Source organism: Psammomys obesus, unplaced genomic scaffold, assembly GCF_907164565.1.
Source record: "Psammomys obesus unplaced genomic scaffold, mPsaObe1.curated_primary_1811, whole genome shotgun sequence".
Taxonomy (NCBI): Eukaryota; Metazoa; Chordata; class Mammalia; order Rodentia; family Muridae; genus Psammomys; species Psammomys obesus.
The window spans coordinates 1,522,281-1,538,661 of NW_026594428.1; positions in this window are offsets into that span (position 1 = coordinate 1,522,281).

The window sequence follows — 16,381 nt, forward strand, 5'->3', positions numbered from 1 at the left end:
CTTTTACCCTCAGGTAATGTCTATCTTTGTGCCTTAGGTGTGTTTCTTGTATGCAACAGATTGCTGGGTTTTGTTTACGTATCCATTCTGTTAATCTGTGTTTTTTTACTGGAGAGTTGAGTCCATTGATGTTGAGAGAGATTAATGTCCAGTGGCTGTTAGATCTTTTGATTTTGATGTTGGCTATGGTCATAAGTTTGTGTGCTTGGTTGCTTTTTGTTTTACTGTAGTAAGGTTAATTATTTCCTGTGTTTTCTTGACAGAAACTAATTTTCTTGGGTTGTGTTTTCCCTTCCAGTGTCTTCTGTAATGCTGGATTTGTGTGTAGGTATTGTTGAAATCTGTTTTTGTCATTGAATATCTTGTTTTCTCCGTCTATGAGGACTGAGAGTTTTGCAGGGTATAGTAGCCTGGGCTGACATCTGTGTTCTCTTAGGGTCTGCATGATATCTGTCCAGGCCCTTTTGACTTTCATAGTTTCTGTTGAAAAGTCAGGTGTGATTCTAATGGGTTTGCCATTATATGTTACTTGGCCTTTTTCCCTTGCAGCTTGTAGTATTTTTTCTTTGTTCTGTATACTTACTGTTTTGATTATTATGTGGCGGGAGGAATTTCTTTTCTGGTCAAATTTGTTGGGTGTTCTGTAGGCCTCATGTATCCTTATTGGATTCTCTTTAACTTGGGGAAATTTTCTTCAATGATTTTGTTGAAAATATTTTCTGGGCCTTGGAGAAGGGAGTCTTCTTTTTCTTCTATTCCTATTATTCTTAGGTTTGTTTGTTTCTGTCTTTTTTTTTTAATTTTATTTTTTTCTTATCAGTTACATTTTATTAACTCTGTATCCCAGCCCTGTCCCAATTCCTCATTCCCTCCCAGTCCCTCCCTCCTTCCCTCATCTCCACCATGCCACTTGCCAAGTCCACTGATGGGGGGACCTCCTCCCTATTCATCTGATCCTGTTTTATCAGGTATCATCAGGACTGGCTGCAAAGCTCTCCTCTGTGGCCTAACAGGACTCCTCCTCCCTTGGGGGGTGGGGAGGCCAAAGAACCAGACATTGAGTTCCTGTTAGAAATAGTCCTTGTTCCCCTCACTATGGGAAACCAATTGGTTACTGAGCTACCACAGGCTACATCTGAGCAGAGGTTCTAGGTTATATTCATACATGGTCCTTGGTTGCATGTCAGTCTCAGAAAAGACCCTGTGCCCAGATATATTTGGTCCTTGTGGAGCTCCTATTCTTTCCTCATCAGTCTAACTCCCCTTCTTTCTTATGATTCCCTGTACTCTGCCAAAAGTTTGGTCATGAGTCTTTGCTTTGAAAACACTGCTAGTTAGAGTCTTTCAAATGTGCTCAGTAGACTCCTCCCATATGTTCAATGCGCACCCCATCTGTCTTTCTAAATGAGGATTGATAATCTTACCCCATGTCCACTCTCTTGATTATCTTTTTTAGGTGTATAGATTTCATTATGTTAATCATATCTTATAGGTCTATATAAGTGAGTATATACTGTGTTTGTCTTTCTCCTTCTGGGATATTTCACTCAGGATGATCTTTTCTAGATCCCACCATTTGCCTGCAAATTTCATGATTTCCTCCTTTTTGATTGCTGAGTAGTATTCCATTGTGTAAAAATACCACAATTAATGTACCCATTCCTCCGTTGATGGACATCTGGGTTGTTTTCAGGTTCTGGCTATTACAAATAAAGCTGCTATAAACATGGTTGAGCATATATCCCTTTTGTGTACTTGAGCAAACTTTGGGTATATACCTAGCAGTGGTATAGCTGGGTCTTGAGGAAGCACTATTCCTAATTGTCTTAGAAAGCGCCAGATAGATTTCCAGAGTGGTTGTATCAGTTTACATTTCCACCAGCAGTGGAAGAGTGTTCCCCTTTCTCCACAACCTCTCCAGCATGTGTTGTCCCTGGAGTTTTTCATTTTGGCCATTCTGATGGGTGTAAGGTGATATCTCAGGGTCGTTTTGATTTGCATTTCCCTGATGGCTAATGACGATGAGCATTTCTCTGCCATTCGATATTCCTCTACAGAGAATTCTCTGTTTAGCTCTGTTCCCCATTTTTTAATTGGATTACTTGGTTTTGCTGCTTTTCAGCTTCTTTAGTTCTTTGTATATACTCGATATTAGTCCTCTGTCAGATAAAGGGTTAGTGAAGATTCTTTCCCAATCTGTAGGCAGGCGTTTTGTTTTGATGACAGTGTCCTTTGCTTTACAGAAGCTTTTCAGTTTCATGAGGTCCCATTTATTGATTGTTGCTTTTAGAGCCTGTGCTGTTGGTGTTCTGTTCAGGCAGTTGTCTCCTGTGCCAATAAGTTCTAGGCTGTTCCCCACTTTTTCTTCTAACAGATTTAGAGTATCTGGTTTTATGTTGAGGTCCTTGATCCACTTGAACTTTAGTTTTGGGCAGGCTGATAAATATGGATCTATTTGCATTTTTCTGCATGTGGACATCCAGTTGGACCAGCACCATTTGTTGAAGATGCTGTCTTTTTTCCATTGAATGGTTTTGGCTTCTTTGTCAAAATCGAGTATTCATAGGTGTGTGGGTTTATTTCTGGGTCTTCTATGCGGTTCCATTGATCCTCCTTTCTGTTTTCATGCCAATACCATGCAGTTTTTATTACTATTGCTCTGTAGTACAACTTGAGATCAGGGATAGTGATACCTCCAGATGATCTGTTGTTGTACAGGATTGTTTTGGGGATTCTGGGTTTTTTGTTTCTCCATATGAAACTGAGAATCTTTTTTTTCAAGGTCTATAAAGAATTGAGTTGGTATTTTGATGCGAATTGCATTGAATCTGTAGATTGCTTTTGGCAGGATGGCCATTTTCACAATGTTAATCCTACCCATCCATGAGCATGGGAGATCTTTCCATCTTCTGAGATCTTCTTCGATTTCTTTCTTCAGAGACTTGAAGTTTTTCTCAAACAGGTCTTTCACTTGCTTGGTTAGTGTCACCCCAAGGTACTTTATGTTATTAGTGGCTATTGTGAAGGGTGTGTTTCCCTAATTTCTTTCTCAGCCCTTTTGTCTTTGGTATACAGAAGGGCTTCTGATTTTTTTGAGTTGATTTTGTATCCTGCCACTTTGCTGAAGGTGTTTATCAGCTGGAGGACTTCTCTGGTTGTATTTTTGGGGTCGCTCATATATACTATCATATCATCTGTGAATAGTGACACTTTTACCTCTTCCTTTCCGATTTGTATACCCTTGATCTCCTTTAGTTGTCTTATTGCTCTGGCTAAGACTTCAAGTACTATGTTGAAGAGGTAGGGAGAGAGTGGGCAGCCTTGTCTTTTCCCTGATTTCAGTGGGATTGATTTAAGTTTCTTTCCATTGAGTTTGATGTTGGCTATAGGCTTGCTGTATATCGCCTTTACTATGGTTAGATTTGTGCCTTGTATCCCTGATCTCTCCAGTACTTTAAACATGAATGGATGTTGGATTTTGTCAAGTGTTTTTTCACCATCAAGGGAGATTATCATCTGGTTATTTTCTTTCAGTTTGTTAATATGGTGGATCACATTGATGGATTTCCGTATATTGAACCACACCTGCATACCTGGGATGAAGCCTACTTGGTCATAGTGGATAATATCTTTGATGTGTTCTTGGATTCAGTTTGCAAGTATTTCGTTAAGTATTTTTGCATCAATGTTCATAAGGGAGATTGGCCTGAAATTCTCTTTCTTTGTTGAGTGTTTGTGAGGTTTAGGTACCAAGGTGATTGTGGCTTCATAGAATGAGTTTGGTAATGTTCCTTCTGTTTCTATTTTGTGGAATAGTTTGAAGAGAATTGGAGTTGGCTCTTCTTTGAAGGTGTGGTATAATTCCACGCTGAAACCATCTGGCCCAGGCCTTTTTTTAGAGGGAAGACTGTGAATGACTGCTTCAATTTCCTTGGGGGATATAGGGCTATTCAGTTTTGTATTTTCATATTGTCTTGGATTTCTTGGATGGTCTATGTTAGGAATTTTTTGGATTTAACTTTTTCTTTGACAGATACATTGATTTCTTCCATTGTTTCTTCTACACCTGAGATTCTTTCTTCCATTTCTTGTATTCTGTTGGTTATACTTACCTCTGTAATTCCTGTTTTCTTCCCTAAATTCTTCCTCTCCATTATTTCCTCCATTTTTGTTTTCTTTAATTTTTTGAGTTTTGTCTTCAGGTCTTGAGTTGTTTTGTTTACTTCCTTCACCTGTCTGCTTGTATTTTCCTCTTTTTCTTTTAGTTCCTTCAACTCTGTCTCTTTTATTTCTTTCAGTGATTTAATTATTTCTTCTCTGAAGGCCACAAGCTGTTTGGCTGCATCTTCCCGTATTTCTTCACAAATGGCCCTAATCTGCTTGTCTTTAACTTCCTCCATTTCTTTACGGATAGCCATGATCTGTTTGGTTTTATCTTCCTCTAATTCTTTATGTATTTTATTTGTTTCCTCTATTATCCTCTTCATCAGCATAGATGTAAGGTCATCTTCTTGATTTTCTATTATGCTGCGTTTTTCCAGGGCTGTTTGTCCCTGGATGGCTGGGTTCTGGAGATGCCATATTGCTCTGTCTTTTGTTGGTTGAGCTTTTTCACTGGCCTCTACCCATTGGGCTGATTTAGGTGTTGCCTGTTAGTTTCTGTGCTTCCTGGGGTCCTGAGCTGGACCCCTTGGCTGGAAGACAATTTTTCTTGAAGAAGTCCTTCTCTGCTTTTTGGTTATGGTCACTGTATGCCAGTGTTTCTCAGGAGTTGCCACTGCTCACCTCAGGTTTATAGCCCTGAGTAGTAGCTGTGGTCTTTGTTAGGCAGGGGGATCTCCTCTTACCCATAGAAGTTCTCAAGACAGCTGCCCCACTGCTGGGTTTCTTGATATAAATTTAGTGTGCTGCTCACTAAATTTCCAGGTACAGTCCTCTTAAAAAACCTGCTGATTCCCTAGCTATGGGGTTTTCTCCCAACAAGGAAACTCAGTCTGTTATCCTGTGGCACACAGTTCTTTCCGGGAAAGTGAGAGGTGTACTCAGCAAGTCTCTGGGCCGGAGGCTGAGTGCTCCGCTCTGTGCCTGGAGGATGTGCACCTAGGTTGAACTGGCACCTGGAGGCGCTGCTCTGGTCTGGAGGCTGGGTGCCTCACTCTGGACCAGAAGCTGTGTGTCCCTGTCTGTGATGTAGGCTGCAGGCACTGCTCTTGTCCAGAAGCTGTGGGTGCAGCCCTCTTGAAGGACCAGGGATTCCCACAGTTTTGACAGTTTATCTAGGGATAACTGGTTGATCGTTGGCACAGTATCTGAGGGCTGCTGTAATGGCTCTCTGGTTTTTGTAGGTCTGAGGATGTAGCTGTGTGTCCCAGTGCCCTAGGGGAACTCAATAATGGTGGCTGAGCACAGCACTCCTGCCTGCATTAGAGCCTAGAGTCTGAGTGAATCCAGGGAGTCTTTTGGTGCTGGGTGTCCTAAGCATTAGAGCTGATGATTCTCTCTGCTGGGGGTTTCCTCCTGCCACAGACACTCAGTCTTTGCTTTGGGGACCGCTGTTCTGTCTGGGGTGGCAAGTAGAACCCATAGGCACAGATGTCCACTTGTGGCTCCGCCTTTCTGGCCATTTGGAGCCTTGGCTGCTGCCTAAACTGGGTAATATTCCCTAGACCGTTTTGGGGTGGGGATGTCGGCTGGGTGCTCTGAGATCAGACCAGCCGTTTCCCTCCCTGTGGGTTTGCACCTGCCAGTGAAACGCAGTCTCTGGTGCCTGGTGCCCTGGTGCCCACAGTTCTATCTGAGGCGGCGAATCAGGCGCACAGGCAGGGCTCCGTGCAGGCACCTGGGTCCCAGCTCTGTGTCCGGGCTGGCTCTTGGGGCACCCGCAGAACCTGAGTCTTTTCCAGGGGATGTCTGGGTGACCTAAGGTCGGTCCAAATTGTTTCCTGCTCCGTGGGGTTATCTCTCGACTGGAAAATCCAGTCTGAGGTGTTGTGGGCCCACAGTTCAGTCTGGGACAGTGACCAGATCATGCTGGCGTGTAGCTCTGGGCTGGAGACCAATCGCCTGGCGGAACCAGGATCTCTTCCGAGGTTTAGCCGGGTTAGATAAAGCTGATTGAATCCCCCACCGTGGGGTACCCTCTCACCTGTGAAACACAATCACTTGTGTGTTATGGCCGCAAGTTCTGATTGCTGGTCACTGTGCCAATCCTGCTGTGCTACTCCTCAGAATGAGAATCCTCCAGGTGCCGCCATCTTGCCTCGCCTCCTCTTCTAAATGTTTTATATCAGGACTTTATTTTTTTTTAGATTTAACATTTTCTTTGACAGATGTATGGTTTTTTTTTTCTTTTTGTATTTTAAATTCAATGATACCTGAAATTCTCTCTTCCATATCTTTTATTTTATTTATTTTATTGGTGAAGCTGGCTCTGCAATTTCTGATCAAACTCCTAAATTTTTCATTTCCGGAATTTTCTCAGTATTGGAAACCCCCAGCAAGAGACAGCTCTGCCTGTTATCAGTTCTTCTTTGTCAGGAGGTGGAGGAGAAAAGAGTTTATTTTATTTTATAGTTCTCAGGTCACAGTCCATCACTGAGGGAAGTCAGGACCGGAACTCAATCTAAGAACCTGGAGGTATGAGGTGAAGCAGAGACCATGGAGAAATAATACTTACAGCCTTGTTCTCCATGACTAGCTTAACTTACTTTCTTATACAACCTAGAACCACCTGCTTAGGAATGGACCCACCCACATTTGGCTGGGCCCTCCCACATCAAAATCTAATCAAGAAAATGCTCCACATACATGCCTTTGGACAATATGATAGAAGTAATTCCTTAATTGAGGTTCCCTTTTCCCTAAATGACTCCAGGTTGTGTGGAGACTAAACAGTGTGCTCCTTAAGGCCTGGTGCCAGAATCTCAAACTGCACTTGGCACAATGACCTTGAATTCCCTGCTCAAGTTATTTGTTCCCACTTAGGTTTTCCCACCAGCAGGTAGAATCCTCGAAGAGCCCTGGTAGTAGAGCAGAGGAAGTCCTGAGCTCTCTGACAGTGGAACAAAAATGTTCTGAACCCTCTGTAGGCAAAGACTTTCCACCTTATAGAACCTGAGGTCCTCTTATCTAAATTCAATAGCTTGGGCTTTTGGGTCTCCTAGGGACCTCTCTCTCCTTAGACTTAGAGCTTGTTACCCGTTGAGGTTCATTCACTCCAAATGAATGTTGAACCAACACAATTGCTAAAATAATGAAGTGAGAACCTTCTGGTAACCTGGAATTCAATGTTTAACTGTCTGGCGCCTTGTGATCAGGCCTGCTAGGAATGAGACGTAAGTAACCCACTATAAGGCTCACTATTTGTGTACCTCGAATTCTTACTTCTGGTTAAATTTTTTTAAAGAAATTTATTATATTTTTTTAAAGTTAAGAATGGTGTGAATGAAAAGAAAAATGTGTGCAGGTACATATATCCTGCTGAGCCTTGAGCTGACCTTTCTCCTTTTCCCCAGGCTGACTATTGAAGAGCACGTGTAGTTCTCTGCCTGATTCAATAAGATCTCAGAAAAGCATGCAAAGATAGAGATGTAGCAGATGACCTTGGATGTTGGTTTACCCCCAGTAAGCTGAAAAGCAAAACAAGTCAGCTCTCAGATGAGCCCTTCTTTCCCTAGCGTCCAAGGCTGGGTGGTTGGTAAGAATAGCCTATCCTTCTCTATATTTCCAGGCATATACCTTTGGTCATCCCTCACTGCCTCTACCTCCATTCACCATTTGAAGATGTGTCTTGCTTTATCTTGTAGGTGGGGAGCAGAGGAAGCTGTCTGTGGCACTCGCCTTTATGGATGGATCTAAGGCTGTCATTCTGGATGAGCTCACAGCCAGTGTGGACCCTTACTCTCTCAAGGGAGTATGGGAGCTCCTACAGAAACACCAACAAGGTACTTGCAGTCACAAACTGAGGTAGAGAGGGCTCCTGTGATTTGTAGCTATTTTTGTTAAGGTAACAGAATTGCTTCTCAAGAAAAGCATGGAGCCTCCTTACTTAAAGCTCAGTGCCTATCCTGTAGGAGGGAGGAGGGAGGCCAGCTTTGCAAGATTCTTAAAGCATATGCATCATCATTTAAGGGCTTACCAGAAGAGTAGAAAGGGCATAAGCATATACATATGTATTGTAGTTATGCTGTGCTGTAGACTGAGTCTCATGAGCCCAGAGGTTGTGTCCTTGTTCATTTTGGCCCTGACTAATGGGGATGTCTGTAAACCTCTTCACACTTAGTGGAGTAGGTTGCCAAATGAATACTGCCCTCCTTTTTGTGACAATGCAAGATCTATCACCATTATTTTCTTTTAAACCCCCAGATTATACATGGGGTGAAACGAGTGTATAGTAAATATTTAATGTTTTACAGTTTTAAAGCTAAGGTCAATGAGATTTAAGGCAATAAGCAGGAATGGCAGGGCATTTTTGTAGTCAAGAGGCTCTTTTTACCTCTTGGCAAGTCTCTTTTCATTGACAGAATAAAGGCCTCAGAGGACTTTTCTCCATCATTCAGGGTACTTCCAGAGGGAATATATAGCAGGCTACAACAGAACTATACTGGTGGGAACAGGTCTCCTGGGCCTTCCACACAGGAGCTATGATGCACTACAACAGGCCTACAATTCAAAGGGAACTTTGCCACTTCTTAGCAGCATGGGGTACTGGTACACTTAAGCCAACAAGCCCTGGTTGCTTAATCCCCATGACAACCAAGTCCCAAGATGGCTGCTCGCCCTTTTCAGACACAACACAATAGTGATACTGTTTCTGTAAGAATTAAGCGGCAGTTCCACAACTTTCTTCACTAGGGTTGGATAGTAACCCATTCTCAACCGTTTGTTGTTGTTTTCAGAAACTGGGAGGAGTCCACACAACACATGGGAAATGATGGCAATTCTGTCCCCTGGGATGTCTGCATCATCCATGTGGAGTGTAGACAAAATAATGGTGCGATCTGCTATGTAGAAAGAAAAGGAGATGGGAAGGTGGGACCTGTCAGTTCTCACTGATCATAGTAGTATGGACAACAGAGATGTCACATATGATAAAGATTTGCAGGAGGCTTTTTACCTCTATAGATGAAACCCCAGGGTGGCAAAACTTGGAGACAAATGTTACATTAGTTGTTTTCTTAATCTGCTATCTAGGCATCTGGGTTTGGGATGATTTTAGGTCTAAGTGCTGATTTCTTAGTTTGTTTTTATTGGATGGGTGTTTTGTTCCTTGCTTTCCGTTTCCTTTCTGGATTTTCAGAATGTCGTTGCTATGTATTATCTGTTTTACTGGCCTCATGGCTTCTGTATTTACAGTACAGCGAATGCCTGCTCATGTTGGAGCCTGGGATACAATGGCTAGTCAGAGAGGCAAGTTAGGAGGGGATGGTCCCTGGAATTCACAGGAGACATTGGCAGATGAAGAGGAAGGCAGCAGCTAGTGAGCTGTTGCAGATTTAGGAAAGAAACTGAGAAAATTGGTCTAGGGGAACAGAGAGAGCAGATTTCTGGCAGGTATGGTCTATGCTTAAGCAGGAAGCATATGGTTGAGTTGGGGATGTAAAGGGAGTGAGGTCAGGAAGTTATGGTCTGTGGGGTCTACAAAAGGTGTGTGCATGGGTAATGGAGTGAGTGTGCACTTGGTGATCTGCTGCCATTAGGGTTGAGCCAAAGGAATTAGGTCACGAAGAACAGAGAGAGTGAAGAAGGCCAACAGTCAGGCTACCTGATCTTCTGGTGTCTGCCTGAGTTGGAGGCTGGGGCACAGCAATGAGTGGAGGGTAGGAAGGCCGGGGTGTATGGTTTGTGGAATCCACAGGAGCCACAGACAGGTGGAAGGGAGGCTCCAGATGCTATTCCGCTACAGTGCTAGAGAGGAACCTGAGGAACTAGGTCTAAGGGACAGAGAGAAAGAATAAGATTGGCCGGCCTACATACTATCTGGTCTTCTGAGAGGCATGGTCTGTATTATTTCATGATTCTTAAGTAGACTTCAAGTAAAGAGAGATTTCACAGGTAAACCATTATTTTTTATTATATTTTATATTAATATATTCTATGGAATCATGTTTTTGACATAGTTTTATAAATGTACCTGTTATACTTTTATTTCAAAGTAGTACAAATCTAAAACTAATCTAGGATTTTATTTTATTGGGATTGTTATAATTTAAAGCATTAATGTATCCATTTCATAGCTGTCTAATTATTGAGATCTTTATTGGTTAATACATTATTTACATAGTAAAAAAGTAAGAAAATTGTTGTGGTCTAGATTTTGGAAGATTTGAATAATAAACTTTTCAAGCACAAAACCAAAAATGTAATCACTGAAGCATTGACAATCTTCTAAATTATGTAGAAAGTATTAATTCTTTGTTTATGAACACAGATTGCTGAGGTATGCATAATGCTTTCTTTGATCTAAAGTTTCTTCATCCATCATTATACACAATTTTTAAAATAATTGAGCTATTTCATTTTGTTTCTATATACTTAAAATTGTAATATTGATAGCAGAAGAGTATCATAGATCATTTAGAAAGTTCTCATGCAAATATTTTTCTTTGCTTACTAATAATCATGTCAAAAATGGATTCTTAATTTTGATACTGACTTAAGGTTTTTTTTTAAGATAAATAATAGTTCAAGATTTCCATAAAAAGAAATAAATTTCCATGGTGCTAAGATGCATATATGGCCAAATCAAAATTAATGTCAACCATGGATTTTTAGCATTTAACTACTATTAAACACCAGATGGCTAGTTGCTCTGCAAATGAAAATCATTAGAAAAGTATGTAGCAACAGTGCATCACATATCCATTGCAAAGAGAATGAATGAACAAACAGCTTCCTTTCAAAGATGTCATTTGATATTGTAGTTTTGTTTATGTGTGTTCTAAATATAATTTTATTTAGTTTTCTTTTTTAATTTGAGAAAATATTTGGGTTTATTTCTAATCATTTTATGATAGGTATAATATTTAAAACTCAATTTAATTCAATTTATCCATATAAATATTTTGATTGATCATCTTACCCCAGGTCCTCTTTCTTGTTTATCTTCTTTAGGTTTACAGATTTTAGTATTTTTATCCTATCATATAGGTCTAGTACCAACTTATAGGTAAGTATAGCAGCCTTGCTAGGCCACAGAGGAGGACATTGCAGCCAGTCCTGAAGAGACCTGATAAGCTAGGGTCAGATATAAGGGGAGGAGGACCTCCCCTATCAGTGTACTGGGAGAGGGGCAGGGAGGAGATGAGGGAGGGAGATGAGGGAGGAAGGGTGGGATTGGGAAAGAATAATGAGGGAGGGAGCTACAGCTGGGATACAAAGTTAATAAACTGTAACTAATATTAAAAAAATAAAAATTTAATTAAAAATAATTTGATAATCATTTGGACAATTAAAAATATTTGCTTTCTTTATGGTAGTTCTTGTTATTTGGCATTCTTTCTATTCTTTTTTTAATTTTAATATGTTTTTTCATTAATAAATTACTACTTGAGAATTAAAAAATTTGAATTCTAGAGTGAAATTGAATGATGTCCTTATTAATGGCCTGGAGAATTCTGTGGACCATGTGGTTTTCATAAATATTAAAATTTGAGTTGCTTTAGTTTATAATATTAAAATCAAAATTGAACTATGAATGTGTTAGAGTATGTACATTCTAGTTAAGCTGGATGCATAAGAACAACTTCCTGAGAGGTACATTGGCTGTAGACTTCTGTTTGCTGAAGCCCTGTCATAAACTATGATTTATCTACCCCAAAAAGTTTTATTGGAAGGCAACAGAAGTTATTCAGTTACTATTTTTCTGCAGATAATAAGAACAGTAAAAAAAAAAAAAAGAATTGTAATAATACAGACAGAGACATGAAAAATATGGAGATATATTAGTTATAGGAATCCATTTTAATAATTTCAGGTGTAAATAGTGTTGCAACCTGCCATATAAAAAGAAGAATTAATAGGTAATGGTATAATTCTGTCCAATTCTAAATACCAGAAATTGGAAAGCCATGGTGTTAGGGAAAAAGCCCAAAAGGGAGACAGGTTTACTAAGTAGATGGCTGGAAATGGATGTTTCAACTTCAGAACAGAAAACAAATTAATCATCACCTTTTCATTCATGCATTTCTACCTTTAAGATTGTATCTGCCATGTTGGATAGACATAACCTAATTCCACCAATTCAAATTATAACATTTTTCAAAATCACCCTCATAGAATCATCAAGAAGGCATGTGTAATAGCTATCAAGTCTCTCGTTAGAATGTGACGTGGAAAGAAAAATTTAGTCATCACACAGCCATGTCTTCTTAGTCAACCATAGTTTAAATGAAAAAACTGAAATTCTGATACATGTTATACATGTAATTCTTCTAAAGAAAAAAGAATGTGCTAAAGAAATGCACATAAATATATTTTTACAAAATATATTTGTGGTGTTTCAATGTATAAAATTTGTACTTTTCCTTCACCTGTTTCTTTGTATTTTCCTGTACTTCTTTAAGGGATTTATTTGTTTCCTCTTTAAATGCCTCAATCATTTTCTAAAGCATAAGTCCAGAGTCATTTTATTGTCTTTAAGTTTTGTTAGGGTATCTACAGCTGCTTGAAGTGTGATCACTGGGTTTTTTGCTGATTGTGTTCTGATTTTTGATGTGATACTGGCCTTTAGTCATCTGTTTGTCTCTGGGGTTGGCTGGTTGCTCCTGGTTCCCTTTTGAATTTCTCAAGGGTTCAGGGATAGCCCTCAACAGGATGCTTGATGTTCCTGGCATTGCCCTCCTCAGGATAGTGGGTTAAAGACTGGCTCCTGGATGTTAGGGAATAGCCCACAATTCTCCTTAGGTGACTGTGTTCCAGCTGGACCCACCAGCACTGACTGCCGTGGAAGTGTCTAGTTTATAGGCCCCATAGGACAGGCAGGTCTCCTCAGAAACCCAAGAATCTCCACTAGTCAGGGAAATTTCTAGAGTCAGCAGCCCTGCAACTCACTTGCTTACTCTGTGGTTTCTGAGCTCAAGCTGCCCAGACACTAGGCTGCCAATTTAGAGTGAGATCCTGTACATATCCTGAGGTCTGGCCAATCTCCTCAGAGATGGGTAGAGCCTTGAACTGGAGGTTGGGGTGAGGCTGAAATCCTGCACTCCTGAAACCTGGGAGCTTCCCACAGGAATATGGGAAGAGAAGGGTGGGTAGAGGCTGGAACCCAGCAACCCAAAACCCCTTGGCTGTTCTTTCAACTGGAAAACACAGATGCTTTTGTTTTGGAGTCCACAGCACAGCCTCTCACTTGGTGCAATCACCCTTGTCCTGCCACTCAGAAACCATGCATGCTCAATGCGGGCGTCTCGATTCCTTCCCTAGAATTTGTACTTTTAATATACTTATTAGGCTCATACACTACTGAAAAGAATTCAGACAATAAAAAGATAATAATTCATATATGCTATTTAACAAGAAATGTCTGATTATCTATTCCTGTACAATTATCTCATTTAGGATTTCTTTTGTGATAGTAAAACACCATGACAAAAAAGCAATATGTGGAAAGGATTTATTTCATCTTACACTTATAAGTATCAGTCCATCACTGAGGAAAATGGGAACAGGAATTCAAGTTAGGAACCAGGAGAGAACTGAAGCAGAAGGCATAGAAAATGTTGCTTACTGGCTCGCTCTTTTCTCATTATGCTTGTTTTAACATCCATGACCATAAGTTCAGAGTGGGTGGCCTTCTGATATCAATCATTAATATAAAAGACAATCCATGAGCTTTTTCACAGATCAATTTGGTGCTAATAGGTTTTCTATTGAGAATAGATTCTCTACTGAGGTTTCTCTTTTCAAAATGGTACTAGTTTATGAAAACTTGACGTAAAACAAACCAGCACAATAATAAACTTAGTGATCTATGAATATTTATTAAAAGCCAAAAGAAATACAGAGATAAAAAAACAAAAGAATAGATATTATTCCCAGTAAGTTACTTCAATCTCTTTGTACTTCAATATTGCTAACTCTTTGTAAGTACTGGCATTATAAAATAATATGCATGTAGTAATTGCAAGTTTATCATTTCTCACTCACAAAAAGTGCAATACTTTTGACTTAAAAATCACCTTACCAAAAAAAAAAAAAAAAACTCAGGCTATTTCATATTTAATTTATCATTTCAAATTTTTGCATCAGGTTTAGAGGTACATTTATTTCCATTAATTACAGCCTTCTTAAATAGTCAATTTAATTATTAATATTCATACTACAGTCTATTCTTATTACAATATTTCTCATTCTAATCAGAATATTCAAATCTTTGGTAATACTCAGTGTTAACATCTCTTTAACAAGTCACTTGGGAAATAAAGTTCCTTAGTGCACTGAGAATGCATTCTGAAATTGGGGTTTTCATGCTCTTTGATCCAGTAAGAGTGTCGATCTAGGTAATCAAAAGTGCTAAATTATTAAAAACATAATTCTTTCTTCTCCTGAAAAGCCATATATACAGAATATTATTGCTTTGTTAAATTCATACTCAAGCAAAATACCCATTTATAAATAAAAAATCTATTATTTATAAAATTGTTACCAATAATTTTCTCTTTCATTAGAACCTGGGAACATCTTTCAGTTTCATTTTCTCACAAAATTATCTCAAAATTACTATAAATGCTTATATTAGTGCATAATCGTGATCCATGAATGAATGTAAGAGTTGTCCAAAACTTAGTACATTAATTTTCTCATATATTGTAAACTTTATGACAGTATCATTTTAAATCATGAGAAAGCAATGCAAATGACAGATGATCAAAAGAAAAATTGGCACTAGCTATTAATGCCTAAGCAAATTTAGTGGTTTTCATTAATGTCAAGTGGGATCAAGCATTTAAAGTAAATCTTTTAAGCATTATGACCCAATTAGTCTTATCTAATAATATGATATATTTTCCCAATTACTCTCCATAGCAGTAAACTTACAGACATGGAATGTTAAATGTTGCATTTATAGTTTATGTTGCAAGTGAACATCAGATGGTGATTTTAAAAAGAAAGTATCTAAATTATCTAAGTTAGTAATTATCTAACTTATAATATTAGCTAATTCTATAATTGTTACTCTTTACACAACCATGTTGTTCTCAACGCAATCTTCAAACCCTAACTTTCTGTGTGAAATCAAATTTTATATACCTTGACCAAGTTGGAGAACATTTCTTCTTTTGTTTATTACTCTTGCCTCAGAACACATGGTTTAAAGTTTTTCATCTCTGATAGTTTGTATTAGAAATGTTCTTCCTAGGGTTCAGGATTTGGACCACTTGGTTCTCAGTTGGTGTTGTTTGGAGAGGTTATGCAGGAGTACAACCTTGATGGAGGAAGGATAAAAATGGCAAAGTGTTTGCAGAGCTTAAGCTTCATTCCTCTTGCTGTTTGCCCTCAGTTTCATGCTTGATGTTGAGTATATAATCTCTAAGCCTCCTACTGCAAGTATTTCTGTTGCATACTGCTCTTTCTCTGCCACAGCATGATGGGGTTTTATCCCTATGGAAGCATAAGCCCAGATAAACTTTTTCTTTAAAGTTTTGTGTGTGTGTGTGTGTGTGTGTGTGTGTGTGATATCAAGCAACAGAAAAGAAACCAATACCCTTTCTTTCTTATTCATTTTTCCTAATAATTGAGAACAAAAACAGTTAACATAGCCTTTCATATTATCTTCTTTGAAGATTTAACATGGGTAGTGAACATACTATAACCGTATACACAATAAAATATACTCTTTTTAATATTTTTTTTGTCTTCAGAATCTAATTTATTAAAAACATGTATTTTGTTAAGGCTAGTTTAAATTTACTGGCAGGTTTATTTGACAAAGGTTACTCAATATGTTTTATCAGAATTACAACTTAGAATTAAAAAATTATTAAAACTAGGATCCCTAACACCGTGCAAGGTTTATGTTGTGTGAACTATAATATTCATCCATGAAGTTCTGTGGTTGGCTTTTCTCATATCTCTTATCCCGCCCCCATCTGTCTACCTATTCTGCCACACTTCCTGCAAGTGCCTCCAAGACTCAGAGAACATTTTCTTTGTCAGCTATTGGTTATGAGGACCAGCCATTCTCCACATTTGCAAGAATGTACCTGTTCTTTAAAAGTTTGCTGTTATCAAAGTAAAACATTTGTCAAGCCCTTACCATGTGATATGATGTGATGTGATGTGATGTGTGTGTTTAAAACCATCTGTTACTTTGATAACCCATTTCTTAACCTGAGTGTTTATAAGGATGACTCATGGCAAATAATTTCTACTTGAAAATAAG